The 26,149-nt window shown below is 36.1% G+C and overlaps 1 protein-coding gene across 7 annotated transcripts in view; it reads left to right on the forward strand.

Moving 5' to 3' along the window:
- PCDH9 (protocadherin 9) overlaps positions 1–26,149 on the forward strand; it is a 670,749-nt gene that overhangs the window by 195,253 nt on the left and 449,347 nt on the right. The gene's annotated exons all lie outside the window — the stretch shown is intronic.

The following is a 26,149-nucleotide window of genomic DNA, read 5'->3' on the forward strand; positions in this document are numbered from 1 at the left end:
AGAAAGAAAGAAAGAAAGAAGAAAGAAAGAAAGAAAGAAAGAAAGAAAGAAAGAAAGAAAGAAAGAAAAGAAAGAAAAGAAAGAAAGAAAGAAAAGAAAGAAAAGAAAGAAAAGAAAGAAAGATATACATGCACACACAGTCCAGTGTAGCAGTCAATGGTCTTGTTATTCATATAAATACCTAAATCTCCTTAGACTCTGGCTGGGCTCTTAGCTTCAGTGACATCTTGAAGGAATATGATAAAACATGCTTTCCAACACCAACTTTCTCCTTTCTTGGGAATAAACTACTTGTTATTATGACAAGGTAGTCGTTGTGTTCCTCTGGCTCTGATAGACCTGATCAAATAACTTCCTATCAGAGTGGCCAGCTTCTTATTCCCTGAGACAGAAAAAATGTGTTTCTTCCTCTCCATTCTATTAATAGTGTTTAGATTCTAATGGATTGGTCTTGAGGAATTGAATTCATACCTGCTGAAAGCACCAGCTCAGGCTTGATTCAATCAGCAATATAGATCATTTGTGGACCATGGGCAGCCTCAGGGCAATGCTTCTTCAAAAATAAGTAAGAAAGTATGATCTGAACTCTGTATAAATCCACATCAGACTTATAACAGGTGCGTTGAAGTAAAAGTAATTTGGAAAAAAGATTAGTGTTCCTTTCAGGAATATGCAGATTAATGAAGTAATTAGGACAGAGGGCCAGATCCTCAGGGCGTTGTAAATCATCATCACTTAGCTGAAGTTACTGAAGCTCTGCTGATTTATAACACCTACAGAATTGATCCAGTAGCAAATCCTTAGTGATGATGTTGGTGTTTTCTCCTGGTAATAGAGCTGCAGGCATCCAGGATGACAGTTGGTTTGAGGGGCAAGTTCAGAATATAGATAAAAGACAACTTGCATATTTAGAGCATGTGGGGAACTTAAGACTGCAGAAGACCTTCTGGAGTTTCTGTGTTCAGTTCCTTTTTAGTGTTGCAAGCAATGACATCTTATCATGCCATTCAAATTTTTTCTTAGAAACAAAAAGTGGTTGGTTGAGGCAGGATGGTATTTTAAGCGCACACAGCATTACTCTGAAAAACAGATTGAATAGAAATTTTATCACATGCTGCCCTCTGGTTTCTCTTATGATCATTATTTCATCTTTCATTTGAAAAAGGGAGGAAATTGTCCATTAAAAAGGTGGTGATAGGGGGTGTGCTGTGTCTGCTTGTGGGATCGATATAGACGGCCTATGTTTCTAGAACATTGAGGAACATGGTAGAAAGGCACAGTAAGTTGACTTGGTGCTCTGTCGAGCAGTAGGAAGCTTCGCTTAACTTGCCACCTGAGGTATCTGCTCATCTGGGAACAGTCAGCACACCCCAGTTCTCTGTGCTCTGTCTACTGAGCGAGGAGTTTGGTCTGCCTAATCTTTAGTGCTGGCAGCAATATGCAAAGCCAGAAGGACAACAGCTTGGCTTACAGGTAGCATGCTGAGTCTGCAAAGACCAAATAGATTGAAAGACTGTCTATTGACTTGTAAATTCAGGAAATTTGATAGTGAATCCTGTGGTGTAGTGAAAATGCAAAAGTGCTCTGTACTGTTTATGAATGCAATTTACAGAATAGGATTATACTTTGGATGAAAATCAGATTTTTATGCAGAAGTTCTGAATAAACTCTGGTAATTTTTGATTAGTAATGAAGTGTAACCTCAGCTCCACAAACATTTGAAATTGTGTCATTGTTTTTAGCTGGAGATTTTTGCTTGCTTCAGATACCAGAGGAGTGCATATGTGACAATGTGGTGTGCAGGGGGAAAGATGTGAGAGAAGGAGAGAAAGGAGGGCTTTATTGATCTTCCAAAATGCTGCTCCTGATTACTGATAGGGAAGATAGAATGGATAGGCATTTGGTGTTCATTCCTTAAACTCAATCTTTTTTATTTGAATTTTTCTAAATTTCCATATCTCCAGAGAAGAATGAAAATGAACATTTTGCTGAGAAACGTGTTTTGATATTTCTAGATGTATTTTTTCTGACTAGCTTTGAGAGTCTCTGATGCTTTGTAGATTCAGTTAAGGTACCATCAAATCTTTGCAAGGCAATGTATACAGAAATTGACTGTCATGAAACACTAATAAAAGTTATCAAGCTTGTTGTCTTTCGAAACTTGTATGTTCTTATTTTCCTTATCAAATGCAGCGAATTTTGAATGAGAGCTGCTTTATTTATTCAACTAAGTTGTTTTGGAACAATAAGAATAACAAAAGATTTCCATGAGTGTTTTGCTGGAAAACTATTATTTGTTCCTCATAACAAAACACTGGCTCTCCTGCAGCGGTGTAGTTACATTTTAAATCTGGAGCTAAGTCATATTGACATTAAAGAGAGCCTGCCTATGGTGAACAGGTTAAAATATCTTAATATTTAACTGATGAGTTTTGGAGTTGTGGCTTCAGGGTTTTTTTGGTTTTTCAGTGGTTTGTTGGGTGGTTTTTTTTAGAGAGGAAAGGTATTTTTTGTGTTGTTGGTTTTTTCTTGATTTGTTTTTAGAAAGAGGTCAAAGAATTCAGGTCATGAAGAAGTTCATAGCAATATCTGGTAAATCTAAGGTTTGAGACAGAACCCTGTCGCCTGCAGGAATAAGATAAATTCAGATGATATTTTAAGTATCAGTAGTAGTGCATGTGTTCACTGGCTTAGTATTCTTGAGGAAGTTGCACAAGAGGAGACAAACTCAGCCAAATCTGCAGGAATGTGGCAGTGTGAAAGAGCTTCAGAGGAATATGGGCTAATTTTGAATAGTGCTACTTCCATTTCATATGCATTCATCACTATTAAAAATTAGTTGGAGGATGAATTGCATAATTTCTAAAGGAGCTCACACGTATGTAAATACAATTTGGATAATGAAATCTAAATTTTAGAAACTGTTTGCTAGCTATAGTATTTCATGGGAAATGGTACATGTTAAATCAGTAGCAACACGAACACCCGACAGTTATTTTAGTATATTGCCCAAAAAAGGGCGCTTTTTAGACGTACTATGCAATAAAAGTTATTAATTGAGCCAAACTTACTACAGTAAGAAAAATTCCATTTTTTCTCAGGTGTTTATCTGCAAGGAGAGCATTTACCCCTCTTCTGGGAGCAGCTTGACATTGGATAGGAGGAGAGAGGAAAGAGGAAATATGTGACAAAAGATGAGAGTTGAAATTTGCTGGGCAGAACAGGGAACAGAGGTGCAACCAATTGTAGGAAGGATAGAGGAAAAGGTTGCTCTTTTTTTTACCTGTTCTTTTTCTTCCCAAAGGGACAGTCCCTTCTATGATGTTGTCTGTATTAGGCAAGCCATTGTAAGCTAGCTGATCTGAGAAAAAGCATGAGGAAGAGACACAGCAGGCCAGAGATTTGTCTCTAGTCTTTTCTTATTTTCTCATTTCTGGTACATTCAGAGGTTTTTTCCATCTTATGTGTCCGATTTTCCAAATTAATCTCTAATACAGCTCAGTCAGGAGAAAAAAAAAAGAAAAGTAGATAAAGAGGAAAAAAAAAAATAATGTTTTGAATTGCCTGTAATGAGTACCTAAAAGAAAGAGAATCGGCTGGTTTGCTTCCAAACTGTTGCTGAATCAAGTCTCGTCATAGTCATAAAAGAAATAAAATAAAAGAAGTCATTAGAGATGCTATGCAAAATTTTCCAGATGGCAAAGCCTCAGGAACTTTTAGCCTGATTACAAGCAGTATGAAAAAGTGACTCTGATGGTTACCAAGACAGCAGCCACCATGTTTGGTGACCTTTCCTTATCATCAGGTGGGTTTGTTGTAGATGTTAATGGAGAACACAGACTTACCTCCAAGGCCAGTGTTTTGGGGCATTTCAGATTTCCCACAGGAAACTGACTACTGAAGGAATTTTTCTTCTTTGATAAATGGATTTTCACCGGAAACTTTGGGATGGGTGTCAGGATATTATCTTGGCGTCTATCCTCAAAAATTCAAATTCTGTGTTAACTAGTTTGGTCCTGTCTACAGTGAATGAGTTAATCAGGAGCAACCAGGCATGTCTGACAAGCACAATAACAAGCATGATAGCTTGGAAGGTGTTTTCAGCATGTGGCATTTAGATATTTTGACAGTGTACATGCAACCATTTTGAAGTACCTTACGTAATACACTGTGGGAACAGTGAGGAAATATCTAGGATAATGACATATACAGGTGAGTAACTGGGTCCAAGAATGCCTCTGACAAAACCTAACATATCACAGTGTATGGGGTAGATAAGTATTCTAAGAATAGGACTGTAGAGTCTGAATGCATGTGGATATCTCTCTTTCCATGGGAGTTATGGTCTCACTAGACCTGACCTTTTTAAATCTGAAACTTATCTAAAATTCCAAATTCTTATACCTCACTGCACAGTACCTCCAGTAACTTCATAAGGGCAGGCATGTCTCTGACAGGTATTTGAAGTAACAAGGTTATTTACCTTAGATACCTTAGATACGTGACATCTAAACCATTAAATTAAGAATGGATTTTATGTACTTTCTTTAAAATGTAATTAAATCTTCATTTAGATATAGACTGGCAATTAATATGAATGAAAATGCAGGATGATTTTATAAGATTTGCAGCTAGACAATTCAATGAGTTGGCTAGGGGATGATAATAGCTTGTCCAGTTTTTTTGTGTAGCATATTAAGATGAGTTTGTGGCTCAAAGCCTTTTCCAGCCATCTACAAACAGCAGTATTCATTCACTATGATTAGGACTGAGTTTGATATGAGGTCAGCAGCTGATTCATTAAGTATCCTGACCTCCTTTCAGTGTCTTTTTGCTCCACTAAATTCTGTCTTTTCTATCTTTTCTCCCATCATGAGTTCATATCTTTGTTCTGTGTATGTGTAGAGGCTTTTCCACTACTTTTTGGTTTTGTTTAGTCAATGATACTCCCTTTTATATGTATGTATGTGTGTATGTCTATAAATATATCCTTCTGTTTACAAACATCAGATACTTTTGGTATAATACTTTCTACATTAACTGACATTTTGTCTCCAGAAGGTAAAGATAATTCATCCCATGGAAGAGTTGAGCTCAGGTCATACAGGCACGTTAAATTGCTTGATACTTAGAAGGGATCCAGAGCCTTTCCTGCAACTTCCATGAAGCCTCAAGACTGTAAATGAATTGTGACAAACTTGAAATTCATGTTTTACAGAGAATTTGTCAAATTGACTTCCTATTTGAATTCCAAATTGGATTGGTCATACCGAACTATTTTTTTCTGAAATTTGTATTTTAAAAATATTTTAAAAGATGGGAATAAAATTTATAAAAGGTTGACAGCAACAGGGAAATCTGTCATGACATTGTTTTATCATACTTTACCAGTCAGCCTACATTTCATATTTTTTTTTCTCTGTATGTCATAACATTTTTTACCATATGAATATGCATTACACTTATTCTTATAGCTTATTTTATTATAGCTTGTGATGTTCAAAGGAAAGTTTTATTTTATTTGCTATTAATCAAAGTTTTGATTGTCTATGCATTTTTTTGGTATGTAAAATCAGTCTTATTGAAGTCATTAGCTCCACTTTGTTTGAGGGTAATTGTTGTTCTTTTTTATTATATATATATCTATTATTGTAGTAATGAATATAATTTAGATTATTGAACCTGATAATTCTTTGGGCGAGTTCACAGCAAGGGCACTTTGGGCTGAATGAAAAGTTGTAAAACTTTAGTCAATAAACCAATTAATGTGTTAACAGTGTACACTATTAGGCGGTGGTGCAATGCTGATCATACAACAGTCTTTAATCTTGAAGAGGAATAAGGTATTAGTCTCCTTTTTTTATTTGTGATTTAAAATTATGTGAGGGTAGTGGAAAGTAAGAGTAAGTTTCTTCAAATTATTCTTTCAAATAAATCACTTTTGAATAGGACCTAGCTTTAAAAAAAAAAACCAAAGATAAACAATGAAAATAGTGTAATTTAAGAGATTGCTTCAGCTTCTTAAAACGCAATTTGTTTAGGAAATTAAATGCCTATTATAATATTCTGAGTGCTATCAATGGAATTAAGTGAGGGTTTTATTTTCAGGAAATGATAAACTGTGTAGCAGACTATGCCACACCCTGCAGTTTGTCTCCCCCCTTGTTTTAAGATTAAGAGCCTCAAGTATCATTAACAATCAAGGCAGGCTTTCCTACAGGAACAGTATCATTACAAATAAGTAGCTTAGCACTCTGTGCACGTTAATGCACTGAACAAATCCTAGCACTGATTTGCGAGCTCTAAAGCCCATTAGAACACAGGCCCCAAAAGGGGCAAATCACTGAAATGCACTAATTATCGGTCAGGCTCTTCAGAAAGACTTTGGGTCAATGCCAGCCATTTTCAACATTTTCAGTAAATTTAGACTGAGTTTTTTGTTTGGTTCCTTCAAAGAAACTTGTAGGTAGAATTTGTTTCATGCATGTGTTTATTGAAACCTTATGGACTTACGTGAGGTTTTGTGTTAAAAGAAAATGCATATTTAATAAATTCCAGAGTATTGCTGGGATAGGAAGGGCTATTCACACTGTGCCATTTCTGAAACCTAAATTTAGCCTGTCCTTGAACCTGGCCCAGGTTGTATCACCATTGTTACTTGCCTGTCTGTTGCTGGGGAGCTGAAAAGCAGTCAGCATAAAATAATAAATGAGTAAATGTTTACGCCAATGTCATGCCTGGTGCACTGCAGACTGTCTGGGGCGGGGAACTTCTCTGTGAAAAATGGACAACCTGTGAATTTATGGCTCTGTCAGGTCATTCTCATGTCTAAGGGAATGGGTATAGTGGTTATCGACCAGCAGAGAATTTATATCTGGGATTGACTATCGTTTTTCAGTACAATGGATTGTTTCTCGCATGTCTCATAAATAATGTTCAGCTTTTCATTCAAACTAATGAGTATACCAAAAAGTTGTATTTTCTGCTTTCTTTCTGCTTGGTGTTCAAACAGTGTTGACATCTTGCCACTTTCTTCTGCCGCTTTTATATCTATGAGGCCTGAGAGAGAAAAGAAGATAAACAGCTATAGAAGTGCCTACTTGCTTATTTTTTTTTTAAGCAGTCAGAAGCCATTTGTTAAAGGATGTGTACTGACATTGTCTCTCATCCTGACTGAGTCAGTGGTAATGGGAATGGTTCTCTACACTTTGGCATCTCAGGTTGAAAATGTTCCAGGAAGGCGGTAGAAACTAAAGCTTCCACTAAGTAAATGGGATGTTCATTGGCTTCAGTGAAACTTAATGTATTTTTACAGTACAGCAGAGGTTGGCAGGGGTTTTAAAGCACATATTCCTTCAAATAAGCTATTCATTCATGTAGGAGCTGACAAAAGCAGCCACTTATGGTCAGGTAAGTTTGTTCTATCTAACTAGAATAAATCCATCATTTACCCTTCTGGTGAGAGGACCTCGGTCCTACACCACACTTTCTTTCAACTGTTTTTGTGGGAGCAGGGGAGAATAGGAGAAGACAGGGTAATTCAAATTGTCATAAAAATTCATTGTAGGCTTTTCCAGCCTACATTCTTCATTTGTAAGCAGGCTGCACGCAGGAATTGGTGGAAAACATTGACCACAAAACTTGTGGCTTTCTAAGTTTCACAGGGAAAGCAGATGTCAGTATTAGGGATATGGAGCCTCTTCTGGTGTGACTATTCCTCTGTCCTCTTTAGAGCTAAGGCAGCATTCGCTCCTTTCTGCCACGGACTCCAGAGCTGTCTGCTCACTTAGTGCTTGTCTAGCAACTGTGTACTTTGGCAGGCTGCACTGGGGACAATACTGCAGCTTAATTCCCAATTTAGCTTGATGTGAGCCAGCTTTGCTTTTGCTAGTAGTGTAGGCATGGGAAACGTGGTGGCAGCTCTTTGCTGAAGTAATTACTCAGAATCTCCTGGACTGGGCAGTCCTTAATGGAGTGATACAATGGATACACTCTCACATCAAACGTGAGTGGTAGGAACTGTTGTACAGTTTACAGCACAGAGGTAACAGATCTCCTGGGGATTTGCACGTCACAACACACTGAGAGCTAGGCATGACTTCTTTTCTTGGAAGGGGAAGGGATTGGTTTAGTTTGGCTTTTGGGGGGGGTTGTTTGTTTGGTTGATTGGTTGTTTTTAAGGGGGTGTTGTGTTTCTTTGGATTTTCCCTTCAGCTTCATTCTCCCTCAGAACAAAGATGTACCCATTCTTAAAATGCAAACTATACCTTATTTTTTTTCCTTTCAGGAAAATAATTCCTTTCTACTGATTTCTAATGCTTTACTTGTGCTATCATACAGTAGAAATACTGCATGGGTTTATGTTACAATGCATTCCTTTTCATAATAAGAGCAAGTTTGATTAAGAAAGGCCAGAAGTGGATAAACAAATAGATTTTTTTCTTAATCTTTATTTAAGTTTATTTTAGTATACTTCAGCTGTATTTTAACTGCTGTATATTAATTTGGATTTTTTTCCCCTGTGTCTTTGTGAAGGCAGATTTTGGTTGCAGTTGTAGTAGATCACCAATCAACACTAAAATATTTTGCCTGGATTTTGAACTCTTAATATCGCAGTTAAAGGATATTTGGATTAGGTTTGGTTTGAATTATTTCTTCCTCCTGTTTGAGGGAAATACAATTAAGGCTGAAACAAGATCTTTTTGCTTAATAAAGAGAGAACAGTGTATCCGATATGTGTATCTATATTCTCAAAGTCTCAGAAGTGAATTCATTAGAAGGGAAGCTAAAGTAGTGATTTGGTGATAAGGCAGGATGCTTCCACATGGAAGATTTAAGTTCAAATTTACAGCTTCATGCTTTGGAATAGCTACTAATAAGAAGACATGGTATAATTTTTTAACAATTTTCCCCTTGTCATACACTGAATTGCAGTAATTGAAAATGGGTGCAGAGGCTCTGGTCAAAGAATGAAACCTATTCAGGAGTTCCTGACTGAGAACCTCCTGTCCCATGGCAAGGGACCATGCTAATTGAAACCCTGACGAAGGGCAGGATGAAACTATTTCTAAATGCAGGCCCAATGTTAGTTGTGTGAGACATTTTTATGGTTGGACTTGGGGGTTGTTTTTCATTGTATTTTCACTTGAAAAGAGAATTTAACTGTAGCTGAGCAGTAATACTTCACCAGGCTTTGCTTGCTAGAGCCTGCTAGGCATAGCTCCCCCGGGAACAGCATACTCCCCTCTGATGCCTCTGAACAGCCAAGGTTTGTTTTCCTTGACCTATGGATTTCATCCCAATCTACAGGGATCCTGGAGCGCAACTGATGCTCTCTCCCTTGATCCATCCGAAAGCATACTGTGTTGCTATATAGCTGGTGGGCTTAGACAATGTATACACATAAAAGGCTCAAATAGAAACCACTGACCTTGTTTGCTTATTCTAGCATGGTCTTTTTTATCCATTATGAAACTGAGATCAAATGCACAGTGGTGCTGAAAGCAAAAGACCTGTCATGGACAGCCAAGGGAATGTGTGTCCAGTGATGAGGATCAGTAAAGGAGCTGCATCTGACTCATGTGATGCAGAGTTAAATATGTCTCAAGCTCCCATAAATGTGAGTGACAAAGAAGGCTTGCCATTCTTTGTGAGCTTCATCCTTTATGCATTGGTATACTTTTCACAGCATAGTATTTCCTTTCTGTATCCCCCATGCCAATGTAGGTTTCATATCTAATCCCTTGGATTCTATCTGTGTGTCTAAAATGCATCCCATAAGCTCAGTTAGAGCTTACATCCAGTATTTTGAATAAGCAAGTAGGATTTCTTGAATAGTACTTCATTTGTAAGAATTTCCATGCATGGTACTATGGTCAAAATTGTGTTGATAGCTCGTAAATTTCTCAAGAGAAGAAAGATTATGTGTTCATGATTTACACAGAAAAATTATTCTTCTTTCTGCTGATATTTGCTTGTGGGTTTTTTGTTTGCTTCCAAAAAAAAAAAAAGGTTGTGCACTTCGAGATGGCTGTGTAAGTATATATATTTTTAATTGTATAATAGATATGATGCTGTGCTGCTCAAAAATTATATGCTGTGACAAAGCACTGAGCCAAGATCTGGTGCTCAGTCTCTTAACTTATTTAAAGATTTTGAATAACCCTTGGTAACTCACTTATCTCTGTAATTAATTTCACATCTGTGAAGTAAAAGTGATTCTTACTATTTCTCTTCCTTATATGTATCACTGTTAAATAGATGAGAGAAAGATTATTTAAAAAGAATATTTCTATTAAACAAATTGAGCTTGCTGTATTTTATCTGGGTTTTCAGTTAATCCTCTAATTTACTCAAATGAGATTATTAAAAGTAAGAAAGTCCTTTTTCACTGTTGTAAAACAGAAAGGAGAAATAAAGTCTTTTTAACTATAATGAAAGTAGGAATCATTATTACAATTTTTTTTAAAACAGAGAGTTTTATTCTTGCATAAGTATGAGGAAAAATCCTTTTTTTTCCCTTTTCCAAAGTCATATTCACTTTTCCATTTGTGTCCCATTGATCAATTTGGGTTTTACACTTAAAAACATAATGAGATTAATGTGTATTTGCATTATATAGAACAACACATACATTTTTAATGCCTTGCATTCAAATTATAGCTTAGACTATTTTTATAGGTCTCCTTACTGTGAAACTCATGCCATTTCATCCAGTGAGTGATTCAGTCTCTAAAGTCTGGCAAAGCAAATAAACATCTAACAGCACAGTGAACAACAATGTTGTACGTTTCAGAACAGCAGTATTACCTTTAAATCATTAATCTGTCTTCAGAGGGCTTGATATAGAATAGTGCATTTTATTCAGTGTTGGTGCATATTGTTACTAGAATGAGTATTCAGGCCGCTTAGAAATGAGTAAGAGAAATACAAAGTTCTAGTATGTTGTCCCAAAATCTAGTAAGTTTCTAAATAATCAACTATTGAGGTGAGATCTGGAAACGACTAATGATTTCTAAAATGAAGGTGCTGCCCCAGCTGTGTAAAGTGGATACTTTCAGGGTTTGACAGCAGCTGAGAAGATGTTTTTAAAACTGTAGTTTTATACCAGGGCACTTACTTTTCACCATAAAATGTATTTTCTTTACCTATTAAAGTGCAAAAACCACTTCAACTTCCAATGTAGCTGCAAATATAACATTTAATTTTCAACATATATTTTCTTTTGCCTCTGAATATGAACAAAACTGGTTTCAGTGACTCTAACTAGTGGAAATACTGTGAAGTAGGATTTGGATTATTATATAAATTCTTGATATTTTTCTGAGAGCCTAATAAAAATACCAGAGCAAAACTTCCAAAGATATTTCTTCCTATCTGAAAATAGTGTATGTGTATGCTTCAATTTCTAAGTTTTGGGGCATGCAAAATTGGGGCTTGATTATCTTATGATAAGCACCTATTGTGTATGGTCAGTGATCAGCATTATTAATGCAGTAATGGTTATTAATGCTACTGTAATTCTAAAATAAACAGAATAGAATGGTTCAGTTTGAAGGGAGCCACAAGGGCAGTCTAATCCAGCTGCCTATTGGATTTATCTTTCTGATATGTTTGGCTGAACTTTAATACTTAATTTAAGAGAACTTACATACTTAAGTACTTAAAATAGGTAAAATCATTCTCTAAGAGGTAAATATTCATAAAATGATAGAGGTCATGTATCCACAGATGGAATTTGTAAGAGATGAATTTCATACTAACTCAAAATTCAGGCAATTAGGCCTTACCTACTGGCAAGGCCAAATTGCAGAAACGTTTTTTAGCTAATTGGAAAGGAACAAATCCAACAGTAAACTCTTTACCTTGCATGAATCACAAAGTTACTCAGCTAAAGGCAATGAAATATTTTTGGTACATGCTGATATAAAGATTTCCTAAAATTAGACAAGACTTTGAAAGCTAGATTTGTTATTTTGAAATTTTGGGGAGTTTTAGTTGAATAACAGCTTATAAAAATTCTTAGTGTTTGTTATAGAAGATCAATCCTTGGCTTACATTAGAGAAACTGTTTCAATTTTCATGCAAGTCACAACCTTCCAAATCATTGTGCCATAAAAAGCAACCTTACTCTTTTCTCTCCTCTCCCACTTTTCCCCTTAAAATGCTGTTATTTTTGTCTTTGTTACCACACACATGTTGAGAGTTTATTCTTTCACTTACAGGAATTTCTGTGATTCTGAGTGCCGCTGGAAGACAGTAAGCTTAGATTGAATGTTAGGAAGAAATTATTTTCTGTGTGGGTGGTGAGGAATTGGAACAGGTTGCCCAGAGAAGCTATGGATGCCCCATTCCTGAAAGTGTTCGAGGCCAGGCTGGCATGGTCTAGTGGGAGGTGTCCCTGCCCACGGCTGTGGGGTTGGAAATACATGATCTTTAAGGCCCCTTCCAACCCAAACCATTCTGTGATTCTATGGTTCTACAGTAGAAAACCAGCAACCTTAATTTAAAAGACCAGTGGAGATGTTTTGGAAGGTTTTCTTCTTAAATTGATAAAGGAGCATTCAGACAATCCTTTCTGCTAACATTTCTGCTAGAATTTCTGTATAATGCTGAAAACTTAAGCCCTTCAAGCTGTTAAGAAAGTAGCTGCAACTATACCTATGCAGTGCAAAAAATTAAAAGCATAATCATATGAGGTTTTTAAGGTTTGTTACTATTTATAAAAATCATTTTAATTTCTTTTGTGCTGACTTTTTTCTAACTTTTTAATCTAAGATTATGCTGTAGCTGATTTTCGGTTCTGAGATTCTTCTTCAGTGCTATATACATTTTTATGTAAAAAAAGAATCACTAAAATTTAGAATTTTGAAAAGCTACATTTCTCGTCATATTTGAATCACTTTTAGTAAAAGACAAATTGTTTTCTTTTTTTTTTATTTTTCTTCTGGAACAAGTGAAAAAAGAGAAGCTGGCTTTGAAATCAGCTAAGTCCTAGTATGGTTTTGTTTTTCATCATGAGTAAAAATAGAAAGAGTATCTTATTAATTTTTTTTGTTTGTTTTCTTCAGGAAAAAATTTTGGAACAGAATAGGTGATGTAGGGAGATGCTTAGAAAACAAATATCACTGTAAGTCAACAGCTTTTCAGCAGGCTATTTTCTTGCAGAGCCTTGCAAGGCCATACATTGAGACAGTGTGGATAGGTGGTGTCTCACCTGACTAGCATCTTTCTGGAGTAAATAATCTAAGCCTTTTTTCTTAGTGATGCTTATGGAATGCTTTGTTGTACAGGTAGAGAAACAGCATATCTTTGTTGCTCTAAGGAAGCTGGAGGCAATCGTGTTGCATCAGATTTTGGAAAGACAATAGTATATGCCAAGTCAGAGATCTTTTGACTTTCAATTTCTCTTCTTTATAATAACTTCTACAGATTTGATTAGTGAGTCTTTTATCTCTGGCAACTTTTGAAGTAGCATAATATTGTGTTAAAAACAAGTGGAAGATTTTGAGGTATGACTCCAAGTGCTGGTCTGGTTAGAATGTAAGTCAGCATCTCTGCTCAGTACAGAAAGCTGGAGATGGAATTGTGGGCATGAAGGAGAGGTCTTTTGGTGCATACTGAGAACCTTACACAAGCTTATAGAAGTTCTAATCCCTGGTCCCTAGTCAAGATGAGAAATACTATTGCTTTATAATTGTATTTTGCATCTCTTCTTTTGTGTTGTTTCAGTTGGTTTTGAAAATTAATTACACAAATATTTCAATGAAGTGATTTTTTCAGCATCAGTGATCTCCCACACATGGAAAAGCTTAAAATAGCTATTACACTGGTTTGATGGACAGGAACATGATAGGAGGACTTAGATTAGCTTGGAATTTCCAATTAAATAGTATGACAGTTAACTTTTAAGGCCAGTGACAATAACCCAATGGTGTATTAACAGGAGTGACTTCAAAGAATATGTGACATCTCATTTCAAATAATTTCTTCAATGTCCAAGAATATAATCTTCTCTATGTTTGCATATGTTGAGTAAAATTGAATCCCTAGATTGTTTGTCATTATTCATTCTTGTGGAAATTATTGAAACTGCTCTTACTCTTCAAGTTTGGCATAAGCCCTTATTCAGTTTAACAGTGCTGTGATTTCATCACTGTTATGTTTTTGTTTATCAATACTTTATCCTTGTTCTTTGCTTACTCTATAAATGATGAATTTCAGAAAGATTTTGAAAAGTGAAAACTTAACATTGTTCTTTGGAGGGTTAATTCCTTCTGTCCCTGTGTCCTCTCTGCCACATACAGTCTGAGATTTATTTTTGAAATACAGCACTTGAAAGTGTTGCTGTGAGGCTTATACCATGCTGCCTGTTCCTCCTCTCTCTGTGGGAAGTCGTGGTTAGGCCTCAGGCTTGTCTCACGTATGCACCAAATTGTCATTCAGAACAAGAACACAATGATCCACTATTGCTCAGTATTAGCTTACATTTTGGCATCCTTCAGTTGGAAAGGCTTTAATTCCTACTTACATGGAGGGTATTTTTCATAGGATAATAGAAATTAGGAATCCTAAAAGCCAGTTGGATTGCATAGGATCAGCCTCAGCTATAACAGGAATTTTCTAGACTGATTTGAAAAAGTTAAATCTCAAATCAAGCACCTTCTGCCTTTCATCTCATTAGACTGTGGCAGGGGGGCAGTTGTGTGTGTGAAATTTGTTCTTCTTTAACTTTTCTTTCTTTGATTTCCTTGATTTTTGTATTTAGCCTTCAAATAAAAGCCTTTAGCTTTTATTATGTGTCTTAATTGTTTTTAAGTTTTAAGCCTTTAAGGGTTTTAGGCCTTCATCTTAATGCTTGATATTGCAAAGGAACATGTTAATAAGAGCTGAAAACATTATTAGATATTGAAATGCTTAGAACAGGGATGAGATATAATTTTCCTGTCTTCATGGGAATTTACAGTTACTATTACCAATTAAATTAGTCTGCATGTGTATTTAAATGCATGAAATGTTTTATTCAAAAAAACGTATGCTTTCACAATATATGAAGCAGTATGCAAAACTATCAGCTATTAGTCAATATTTTAAAGTTGTCGTATATTCCAAATTTTCTAGTGCTGACAAAATGAGATAATTTATGAGGCAATTTTCAGTATAACATAAATATATAGCATTCATCAGATAAAAATGGTTGCTGAGGAATTATACCATATTTAGTAGCATTAACATTTTTTGCCCTTTACCTAATGGTGTAAAAATGCTTCTGGAATGAAAATAGTTCTTCTCTTGAAATATATCCTCCATTAATATTGCTTATAATTTCTGTTATGTATCACCAATTATATCTTGGCACTTTGCCTGTCATGGTGGATATGCTGTTAGAGTTGCAAAACCATTTAATCTAGAAGACCTGGTGGACTGGAACAGTGCATTATATTTACAGCAGAGAGAGAGAGAGAATTTAGGGAGGAATGCAATTTTCCAGAAACTCTTGCTAATGGAGATTGGATGCCTACCAGAAATGATGCTAAGGAGATCTGAGGTATGAGAGCAACAGAGAGAGAGCGAGACCTTCTGCTCTGTTGCCATTCAAGCTGTAACCTGCTATGACAGTTGTCAACATTGCCCTTTCTGATTTCTCCCGGTTGTATTCCATTTATTATAAGCACATCAAAGAGATGCCTGCTGGGGAATCCAGAGGAGAGTCACTGCAGGAGGCTGGCTAACAGATTTAGTCAAAAGTATTCTTGCCCCCTGCTATGAGCCATAATTTAATGAGCACTTCACAACAACAATATCAAAACAGGTATGCCCCTTCCTTTCAGTGGAGGGGAGAGGTGAGAAGAGTGGGCTTCCAAAATGCATCACATGTCTTTTTTGGAGCTGGAATTTGGGCCCCTGTCATTTTGTCTTGTTACAGTGAGCAGAGCATATCAAGTTAAAAGCTTGACCTGTTATACAAGATGCATGATGTTTGAAGGCAGATAAACCCTGCAAGGTTTTCTTACTGACTCCACAAAGATTTGGGGTTTTTTTATCTTTGAAAATAAGAGGTAAGAAGGCCTGTATCTAATCAGGGGATGGGTGGTTTTTTTATTGTTTCTTTGGGGTTTTTTTGTGGTTTTTTTTTTTAATTATTTTTAAAGGGAATATAGATATTACTAAAGCAATAGACAAAGGGCAATATATAAATCTCAAACTGCATAAGATAAAAAATTAGTGGAATAAACCAACACAAAGCTTGTGATGTATTGGAAATGTTTAAATAAAGATAGCAATCCTACATACAAGATACCCAAGTGGCTTTCTCTTGTTGGTTTGGAGAAGGGATAATTGTACCCTCTACTGATTCAACTTCTTGCAGCTCCATTTTGCTAGAGTGGAAAACATAGCAAACAATCACAAACCATTCATTAGAATGAAGCAGTTTCTTGTGGGAAAGCAGCTGATCAGATCTGTGGTACATGTTTGTGGGAGCAACTAAAAGGATTCTCCTGAAAAGTAGATTTTAGCCTCAGTTGAAGCAATGGGGCTTCACAATGCAGTAATTTTCCAAATACCATGCAATGGTTGCTCAGAGGTATGTCATCCAAACTCAGGTAAAACAATCGCATTACTACAAAAAGAGCTGCACAAAAAATGCACACATGCACAGGAGAATCATCCACTGAAGTACCAAGAAAATAACATTACCTCATGAAGGGTTATGTGGTTTTGTTATATTTTGCAAATCCAGTTAACTGTCTAAAATGTAGACACACATTAATCCCTAGCACAAATTTCACAGGCTCAGAGCTAATTATTTACCTTCTGAGTAAATGATTTCACAGAATTTTCCTTCTGTTAATGTCCTATAGACTTCTTTTAGATCAGTTTACAAATGACCAGTTTTTTAGATTATTCACTAGAGTTTACAAAATCTGTTGTTCTATGATCCTAATTTAATTTCATTTTCAAAGAGAAACTGTAGGAGGCCATCACCACTACACTAATATGGGGCAAGCTGTTACTAATATCAAATCAGAATTCATTAAAACACAATGGTGGAGATATCAATCCTTTATTAAAGTCAGGTTATGCCAGTGCATTTCTGTCAATGCAGAAGGTGAATAGTTCACTCAGGATTTCTAGTGCAGTTGCTCATAATTAGCCTACAGGATGTTGAATGTCAATTTGTTACATATTTATGCCCCAGGGGTCTGAATATTTAGTTTAATATATCACATAATGGACCTTCCCATTATATCCTACCTTGTTTCCAGTTTTTCCTTTTCTTCCAGTGGATAAGGGAATCTCTTTTTTACTTACCAGAAAGCCCCTTTTTTTATGCAAACCAGCATTATGGAAGTGAAATCGATCAGTCTCATTTTCTCAGTTTTTCTGGGTCCTACTATGACTTTTAAGCTTCAGAGAAAACAGACAGCTGGCTTTGTAGCTTGTAGGAGTGTGGATATCACTGAAGTCTAGATAACATTAATGTGACTGGGAGTTAATTTGCTTGTCTACGTGCTCTGCATTGTGGGGTGCATCTTTAGGTAAAACAGTTGTGCTGGAAAAGCAGTCTGCCTTCAGAGCTGGGGAGTATGAGTAAGAGGAGATAAGAGGATTCACAGCCAGAATAATTTCTAACTGGTGCTGTTAAACCTTGATTTAGGATATTTCTGCACAGCTTGGCCCATGCTCACAAAATGAAACTGGTGGACTGTGCTGAGATCATAGGCAGTGATTAAACATTTATAGTTAAAGTAGTATACTATGGTATTGCTGCTGCCCAGAGGCAAACCATTGTAATGCAGATTCAGTATTGCTGCTGCAAGAACTCTAAAACAGAAGGGGACTTAGAGTCTCTTCTTTGGTACTTGCTTCTGGCTGTTCTTAAAACTACATGTATTCCTCTCTTTTATTTTAGTAGGGGGTCAGGGGGAAAAGTAGATGAAGGCTGCTAATAATGCTTCAAACTCACACTTTCCATCTTTTGTCTGTCCTTTGGGTCTGTCCTGCGCTTCCAGTTTACTCCTATGTATATTAGGTTACTCTACTTCTGTAAACTGCTTTACACAATCAAATTCTGCAACCCTAATGAAAGCCTGAAACCCTATATAGCTGTGTTGGTGGTGACGGCCCAGTGGCAAGACAAGTAGGTTAACTAGAACATGCGCTATTAGAGGGCCACAAGTTGTTGTAGACTTTTGAATTTTAAAAACATTTCTGTCATATCCTGTGATCACTTTGGGTGTATATATGGCAATCATGTTTAGAATGGGTGTGTGTGTTAGTTTATTTTTAAGTGATTGTAAGAAATGATTTCTTGACTGCCAGCAGCAGCTGGTATTATTCAAGAGTCCCGTGTTGTGCTTTGTTTGTATTTATTTGCATACCAGAGACTACTGTTTGCATAATAAGACCACTTCTAGTTTAAGTCCCTGTATGGCTGATTGCACACACATCTCACCATGGTACTTTTATTGTGCTATCCTGACATCCAGCTCAGCTTTCTCTTTCACAAAGTGTTGACTTGGTAATATTCATTGTTTCTGAAAAATATAGTAGGGTCATGGCCAAATGGTTTTGATGCTAATTGTCATAATTGTTATGCTTTGAATTTCCTGATGCTGACAGGCTGGTGAAAGAGGAAGTGAGAAATGGGATTTAAGGACATAGATCATCACATCTTCATGATGCACATGGAACAGTTATGATAAGCAAGTGCTAGTTTACTGCAATAAATGGCATTGAGAGAAGAAAAATTGTTGTCTGCTTAAGTGTCTTAGAGGAATACGTTCTAAGATGAGCTACCATGGGACATACAGGAAATACTTAAACCTTTTTTAGTCTTCACTTACTGCTTCAACATTGGAATTACATTTTTAAAATCACTTTGTAAGCATGTATACCATGTACTTAGAGATGACTTTTGTGATGAAATTACATAACCTATGATATGATTAGCTAGTGCCATACTTCAGCGTAACAATTAATGTGATTTAAAAAGAAGTACCTGCTGGTGAGGCATCTACAGGTAAATGTGCATTGATAAGTTCTTAATTAACATGTAGCTGAATAAAAGCATGTCTGAAAGCTGAGCATGACCTTTTCTCTAAAAAGGATTGGAGATTTTGACTGGTTTCTTAGAGAAAGCATGGTCCAATTGGTCCTTGTAAACATAAATGGCACCATCTCATAACAGAAGTGCTGCTGCTTTCTTAACTGATATTTGTATTTTTATGAAATTTAGCTAACCTAAGAGCGGCAACTGTGTTTCACAAGCACGTGACTCATGTCAGCACTTGAAAAAGGGAAGAACAACACAGTTATTGGCCAGTAAAATACAATTAAAGGCAACATCTTGTTTTAATGCCGAGTTTTGAAAATAGGGATGACCTTTAAAAGTTGTATTGTCTTTTTGCTAGCTTATGACAGAATCTGTGCAAGCCAGATTTGTCACAGCCCAGCATCATCAGTTGAGGAGATTTGTGAAACTTCTTGCTGTTGCTTATCTTGTTCTTTTTTATCTCGTTCATTTCTTTCTGCTTTTGTGTTTATCCTATCATTCAACATAAAGATAACATAAGCTTCACCCACTGTGAGGAAAAGGGAAGAAGTGCAAACTCACATTTACATGAACATCAGCATGTCAGAAAAACAGGCATTTGTATGAGAGGAGGATTAGTGAGTCCTTTCTAAGGCCTGCAGAAAAGGAAAAGGAGATATAGAGCAATGGCAATAGATAGAAAAAAGAAATTAGGGACTTTATGGATAAAGCCCTTACAAAGTGCGGGTGTGACATAAGAGTTTGGGTGGGGGATTGGGAATAAGGTCTGTTGGAGACATAGGAGTTTCTTCAGTTGACTTTGAATTTAGGGAACATTTTTGGTGGTTTGTTTTGCTTGACTATATCCGAATATAGGGTGGGTTTTCTTTTTTTTGTTTGAGTGAAGGTAGAGGGAATTGGTTGTTTGAAAAATACTTGAAATTCTTGGATGGAGATAAGTGACTCTTACTGCAGGCAGTTGGCATCATTTTTATGCTTGCATTCTGCTGAGAAACAGTGAAGGGAAGGTAAAAAGTAACACCTTTCACACCTTTCACTGTCTTGCAAAGTGTGTAATTGTTTACCGTGGTGTATTGTAAGTGTAAAAATGCTACTGAACTAGAAGAAACCATCATTTTTTGCTTATTTTTCCAGGTATGGATCACTACACAATGATCAAGACTGTAATCAAGTCAGGCTTTCCTGGTAGATTCAGGGTACCCATACTGGACATAGTATGTTACTATGCTTGCAAATTCCCTTGAGAAACCCTCTTTTTCCTTGAAGAAGACATTTCTCATGGGAAACCAATCAGAAATAACCTTCTCTGTCTGTACAGCCTTCCTCAGTGATGGCTTGAGACTTCATTTTGAAAGTGGAGTAGGACAATATGGCGTAATTGCTGAGATAATCCTACCTGAATTAGCATCAGTTGTTCATCTGATTTATTGCCTCTTCTTGGGGGGTGCCATACCTGGTGGCAATAAAAGTTAGATAGACTGTGCTATCTTTTTTGAGCAGTAAACCTGAGCTTTCTACTGCTTGCAGAACTCAGGACTTTCAACTTTTCAACTTTCAACCTTTTTTCTATGTGACATGCCTCTGAACATGTGGCCTGACAGAAGAGGCAGTGCCTTCCTGCATTCCCTTCACTGATCACCTTGCATAATGATGTAGGAGTTAACTATTTGCATTCTCATATCAGCTAGAATCATTAAGTCAAATTGGACTCCAGTGAATTGACTGGAAACAGGCCTGGAGAGGTGGAATCCTATAGATTTAGCAAAGCCTAGAAAATAAAATAACTTTCATTCATTAGTCCCGCTCTTTTTTCTTTTTCCTTTTTTCTTTTTTCTTTTTCCTTTTTTCTTTTTCTTTTCCTTTTCTCTTTTTTCTTTTGGTGAAGGAATGACTCCAGATACATGGGAAATCGCCTCTGATGTGAAATTTAAACTCTATGGTGTCATTAGCATCTGTATTTTAAAAAAATAAGACAAATTCCCATGAATCTCCTTCAGTATTAACTCTTGTTAAAGACAAAATATGTCTCAGCCTAAAGTCATAGTGTACTCTTTAGATAATGCAAATTTCAAAACCTTACCCAAGTGTATTTCAACCCAATGACCAATATATAGAGCAGATGCCTTTTCGGTAATTTATCATAATTTTATTGACAAATAGGAGATCTGTGTTGGGAGAAAGGCAGGTGATGGGCGCTGTTGTTCAAAGCACAGCTATGTACATGTATCTTCTCTCTAACTTCATTTGAAGTTAGTCCTCTTGCTAATTCATTCACGCCTTTCCTTAGAAGGCAGCTTTGAGAATGGCAATGATTAATTTGTGTGTGAATAATATTTTGGTCCTGTCTGGGTCTCAAACATGGTAGGATCCCAGCCCTGGAGGTCAGATTTCTTTGGCCGATAGTGAACTCTGGTTGACTGCTTTCTGCTGTGATTCTGTGAACCATATCAGTATTGATCAGAATAAAACTGCTTTCATGTCTCTGATCTCTGACTGTGCTGTAGAATAACTCTTGTTTTAGTCAAATTGTGCTTGGGTAGTTCACTGAAATTTTTTTCTTCCTTTCTTTTTTTAAAATCTTGGTTTGCATGATACTTGGCTATATAGCATGTTACTTGCATAAATAGGCAGGCTTAGTTTTATTAAGCTCTTTGAAGCAGCATAACAAGACATTCTCATTTTCCTGAAGAGTCATTGTGTTGGACTTGGCTAATACTGAGTTTTTTATTTTCTCCCCTCATCCTGCTGAGAAGCAGAATGGTAGAGGGCTAGAATGTAAGAGAATAGTGCAGAAGGTAGTCTCACACCTGAGGAGTTGCAGCTGTACTAATCACCAAAGATTAGGAACAGGCCTGCCCTTAATAGGCCACAGCTGTGTCCAATAAGAAGATGAATGCTACAAAAGAGTGGGTTAGCTGGGTGAGGAGAGAGATAGAGTTTGTTGGTTGTGCTGTGAAGAAGGAGGCGTCGGTGCTGTGAGGAAATGCCCATGAGAAACCACCGAGAAAGTATGGGAGCTTTGCAATAAGATGACAATAGAGTTTGGGTAGGTACCTGGTGTACAGCCAGGGCCACCCCACCACAGTCATCAGTGCCCAGTTATGCATGCTTTGTAAACATGTTCTTGAAAATTGTGTTTAAAAAAAGGGTTCTAGGTGCAGGCAAGTTTTTTTTTGTGTCTTTACAAAGCTACAAATGGCAGAATAACCAGCTTTGAATTTTGGCACAGAGAGAAAAAGAAAAAACCCAGTTTTTACAAAGTACAATGCTTAGAAAGGTACAATGCAATATTTAAGGAGATGTTTCATGGATCACCTCACTCTCTGAAACAGTGGTAAAACTCCAGAGAAAGTTGGAATCAGATTTTGAGCTAATCAGTGAAGCTTTCTGCCTTTGTATGAGAAGTGTGTGTGACTTCATATTTTCAGTTACCCGTGGCCCAGTATTACTGTTGGAACAATACAGCATTTTAGTAGCATACAGTGAGATGGAAAGTTTAAATAGGAATGTGAGAGTTGATTAGGAAAATGTGCTCCTGAGGAAATTGAAGATTTGGATGGTGAGAAGTCCTCAGATGGGAGATAGTTGTCAGTAGTTACAGGGATGTTTTAGAAGCCACCTGTTCCATGTTTGATAATCTCTGCAAGCTCTCTGGCTGGGAAGATCAGACCTTAAAAAAGAGAATAACTTACAATAGGAGGTAGGAGAGAGAGAGAAAACCTATTGTGGCTGTTCAGATGAAGCTTAGTGGCTAATTTACTTTATTTCTTCAATGGCTGTAAAGCGAACAGTTTGAGAATCTGCTAGAAGAATTAAGATCCATGTGTACATGTTCAATTGTAATGTTCTATGTTTAACTGTGTTAAACTGATACATGAGTGAATTCTCTTCCTTTGTTTTGTTTTTCTTTTTAAAAAAGTCTGAGAGATACGCCCAAGATGAGTTTTACTTGTTTATTAGGAAAAAAAAAGGAAATTAAAAGATAACTATTTAAAATAAGCATTGTGTCTGTATAAAAGAATAACCAACTTAAAAGAGGAAATTAAGTCAGTTATTCGAAGATGAGCTAATCCATAATAGATACTAAAATTGCTATTGAAATAGTAAAGCTAAACCAAACAATCAGCAATCTCTAAACAAATGGTGAATTTCTCTTGCTTCCATATTGAAATATGTATTTCTTTTCTAAGCAGTGTGCTGCAACTCATGGGTAATCACAGCATCCTTCCTGCTGCAGAGCAGAATTCTGTTTTTTTAAAGCCCTAAGTACAGCAAATAGCAACTCTAGACAGCAGTAAAACAGGCAAGGGTAGTAATTTTTTCTAAGAATGACTTTTTAACTTTATATTGATAAAAAATACACTTTCAGATAATACAAACGCTGGATGGTTTTTTTTTTTTTTTTTTTTTTTTGCTAATAGGTGGAAGCAAATTATAAATGAATATCAGGGAAACTATTGCAGGCAGTTATTAACATCTCCATAACAAAGTATGTATTAGTATAACTATATTGTAGATATACTGGATTAAAAAAAACAAACCATATTCCTTGGCTTTGTAGAGGTATAATGGTCTGTACATGTTGCTAGCAGACAATCTTATCCTTAGGCATGCAGTTCATTTATAAGAAAGTGAAACAGTCATGTGTTGATGTGACGTGAATACCTATTTTTTTAAATATGGGGTTCTCTAATCAGACATAGAAAATGTCACTCTTTTATTCTTTCCTTCTTTAAAAGTGATTGGGAGGGGATCTTAACTTGTATGACTGTTAATTTATTTTGTTTTTTCTAAGTGTGGTAAGCTAGGAGATGCATACTGCGTATCATGCTGTGTTTTCTGTTGTCATTTTGAGATGATCTCCAGACAGTAAGGTCAGACAAAAAGTGTATGCCAAATGGACCAGACAGAGGGAAGATGGTCAGATGAATTAAAAATAGAATAAATAGATAAATATTCCAGACCTGTAAAGTAGTGGGCTTTAATCTCTCAACCTCCTTTATTGCTTTTCTTATCCTCAGATACTAAGTTCCTTTTGAACAAGCAGGTATACTGGACAGTATGAGAACTTTTCATTAAGATGTCAGTTAAGATTTATTCCTAAATCTTAAAAACATCAGAGTATTTATAACTTTATCATCTTAGGCATTCAGGATGATATTCCACCAAGTTTTGTCTCTAAAATATATCCACGGTGGTTTTTTCAATGTAATGACCATCACAAATATTTTTTAATTTTAGCATAAAATTATTTCACTTGTACTTTACATCTCTTGAGAAAAAGTTCTGCTCAAACTGTTCTTAATTTTTTTACTCTGAAAAATATAACTTTTTAAATGGGGAATAGGTGTTACTATCTAAACATTTCAGCTACCTCATACTAAGAAAAATATGTTGCATGTAAAGAAACAAGCAAAAAAAATCTATTTTCCTGTTTCTTTGCATATCTAGGAGGCACGTATAGCAAACAGTGTTTAGATTAAACTTAAATTTGAAATGCAGCCACCCACCTACCAAAGCAGCACCAACTATTACTGAATTTGCAAAATTGCAGCATCTACTATCTGTCACCCAAGCCTCCCATAAATGCCACCTTCTGCAGACGTGTAGGAGTTTTACCGCACAAAGACCATCCCTGGTCATTCTCTCATGTCATAGATCTGTCGTAGAACATGTTGACAGAATTTCTGCCCAAGGAGGTAAATTAAGCACCTGGATTCTGAAAGTGTACAGGGTTCAGCAGCCCATCAGGGAAAATTGCCTAATTATTATATTTTCACATGGTCTGCATAAATGAACCATCTGCAGCAGTGTAACTTATAATCTACACTAGCTAAGGGTTAAAAATGTCTAGACAAGAAGAAGGTTATCTTAGAATGCCTTTTGCAAGCAGTCTCCTGTCTCTAATTCTTGATCTGCTCCCTCTATTTCAGTGAGCCTTTTTTGCTATGATTTTTTTTAATAGGTAGATAATCTCAAGTGCTGATTAGAAGGAAATCTGTATATTTTTAAGACAAATAGTTCATCAACTGTAAAGTGCTGAATAGTTCAAGCACCTGGTTTTGTTGTCTTGTTTTGTTTTCATTTTGTTGTTGCTGTTTTTTATTTAAATATACCTGACCTTATTTCTCAGAGGATAAATTAAATTCTCTGCTATGGAAATGCAGAAGGAAACATATGTTTTTTACAACCATTACAAGTGTTGTGCCTGTATCTTGGCAAAGATAACTTTCTTTAAAGAGCAGGATAATATACATAGTCCATTTCTTACTAAATTCTGGTTTGACATGTTTATTCTCCCTTCCGGATCAGAGTTATATTTTACATAAAAGGAAAAAGATGTATATTATGGGTTAAATTAAGAGACACCTATCTGGAATTTCAAATTCTAAGGATGAATGTTGAGAAGAATATCTGTCTCTTTTATTCTAGAAGTGCTACAAAAGACAGTAACAACTCATTTTGAAGCTGGAGCATGAAAGTATCTTTAAAGTTCATTTTTATTTGATTTGACAAAAGTAGGAGACTACTTTGCATTGCAAGGTCATGTCAGCTTTTGTTTTCCCTTACAGAGTGGAAGGTGAAGTAGTTAAACATCAGTAGTTGCCACTGTTTAATGTTTTTTTATGAACAATGAGATCTACAGCACTGAACAGTGGAACTACGCTCTCTCTTCTGCCTTAAATGTAGAACTCCAAGATTCTATGCTGTAAATCTTAGACCAACAACATTCAAACATACTGTAATTAACTGACTGATATTGTTATTGGATAATGAGTTTAACATGAGGTTTATGAAGGCACAGGTGTGTGAAAAATGTCCTAAATTGTTCAGTTTCCTTAAGTGAAAGGAGGATGCAGGCTCTCATCTCTCCACCAAATAATCTAAAATATGCTTATTTTAGGTTAAACAGATACAATATTTCATTGTATCAATTCATTGCTTTGTCATTATAATGTAGTCACTCTTAAAGGTAATATTTTTTTCTGAAGAGAATAGTATTTGTAATTCTTTTAAAATTTCTTCCATTTTTAGAGATAGATGTTCCACTGTAAAATTGAATGTGAAGAAAATGGATGTATATGTTTGGTT

This window comes from Camarhynchus parvulus, chromosome 1 (assembly GCF_901933205.1).
Source record: "Camarhynchus parvulus chromosome 1, STF_HiC, whole genome shotgun sequence".
In the NCBI taxonomy this organism is placed as follows: domain Eukaryota; kingdom Metazoa; phylum Chordata; class Aves; order Passeriformes; family Thraupidae; genus Camarhynchus; species Camarhynchus parvulus.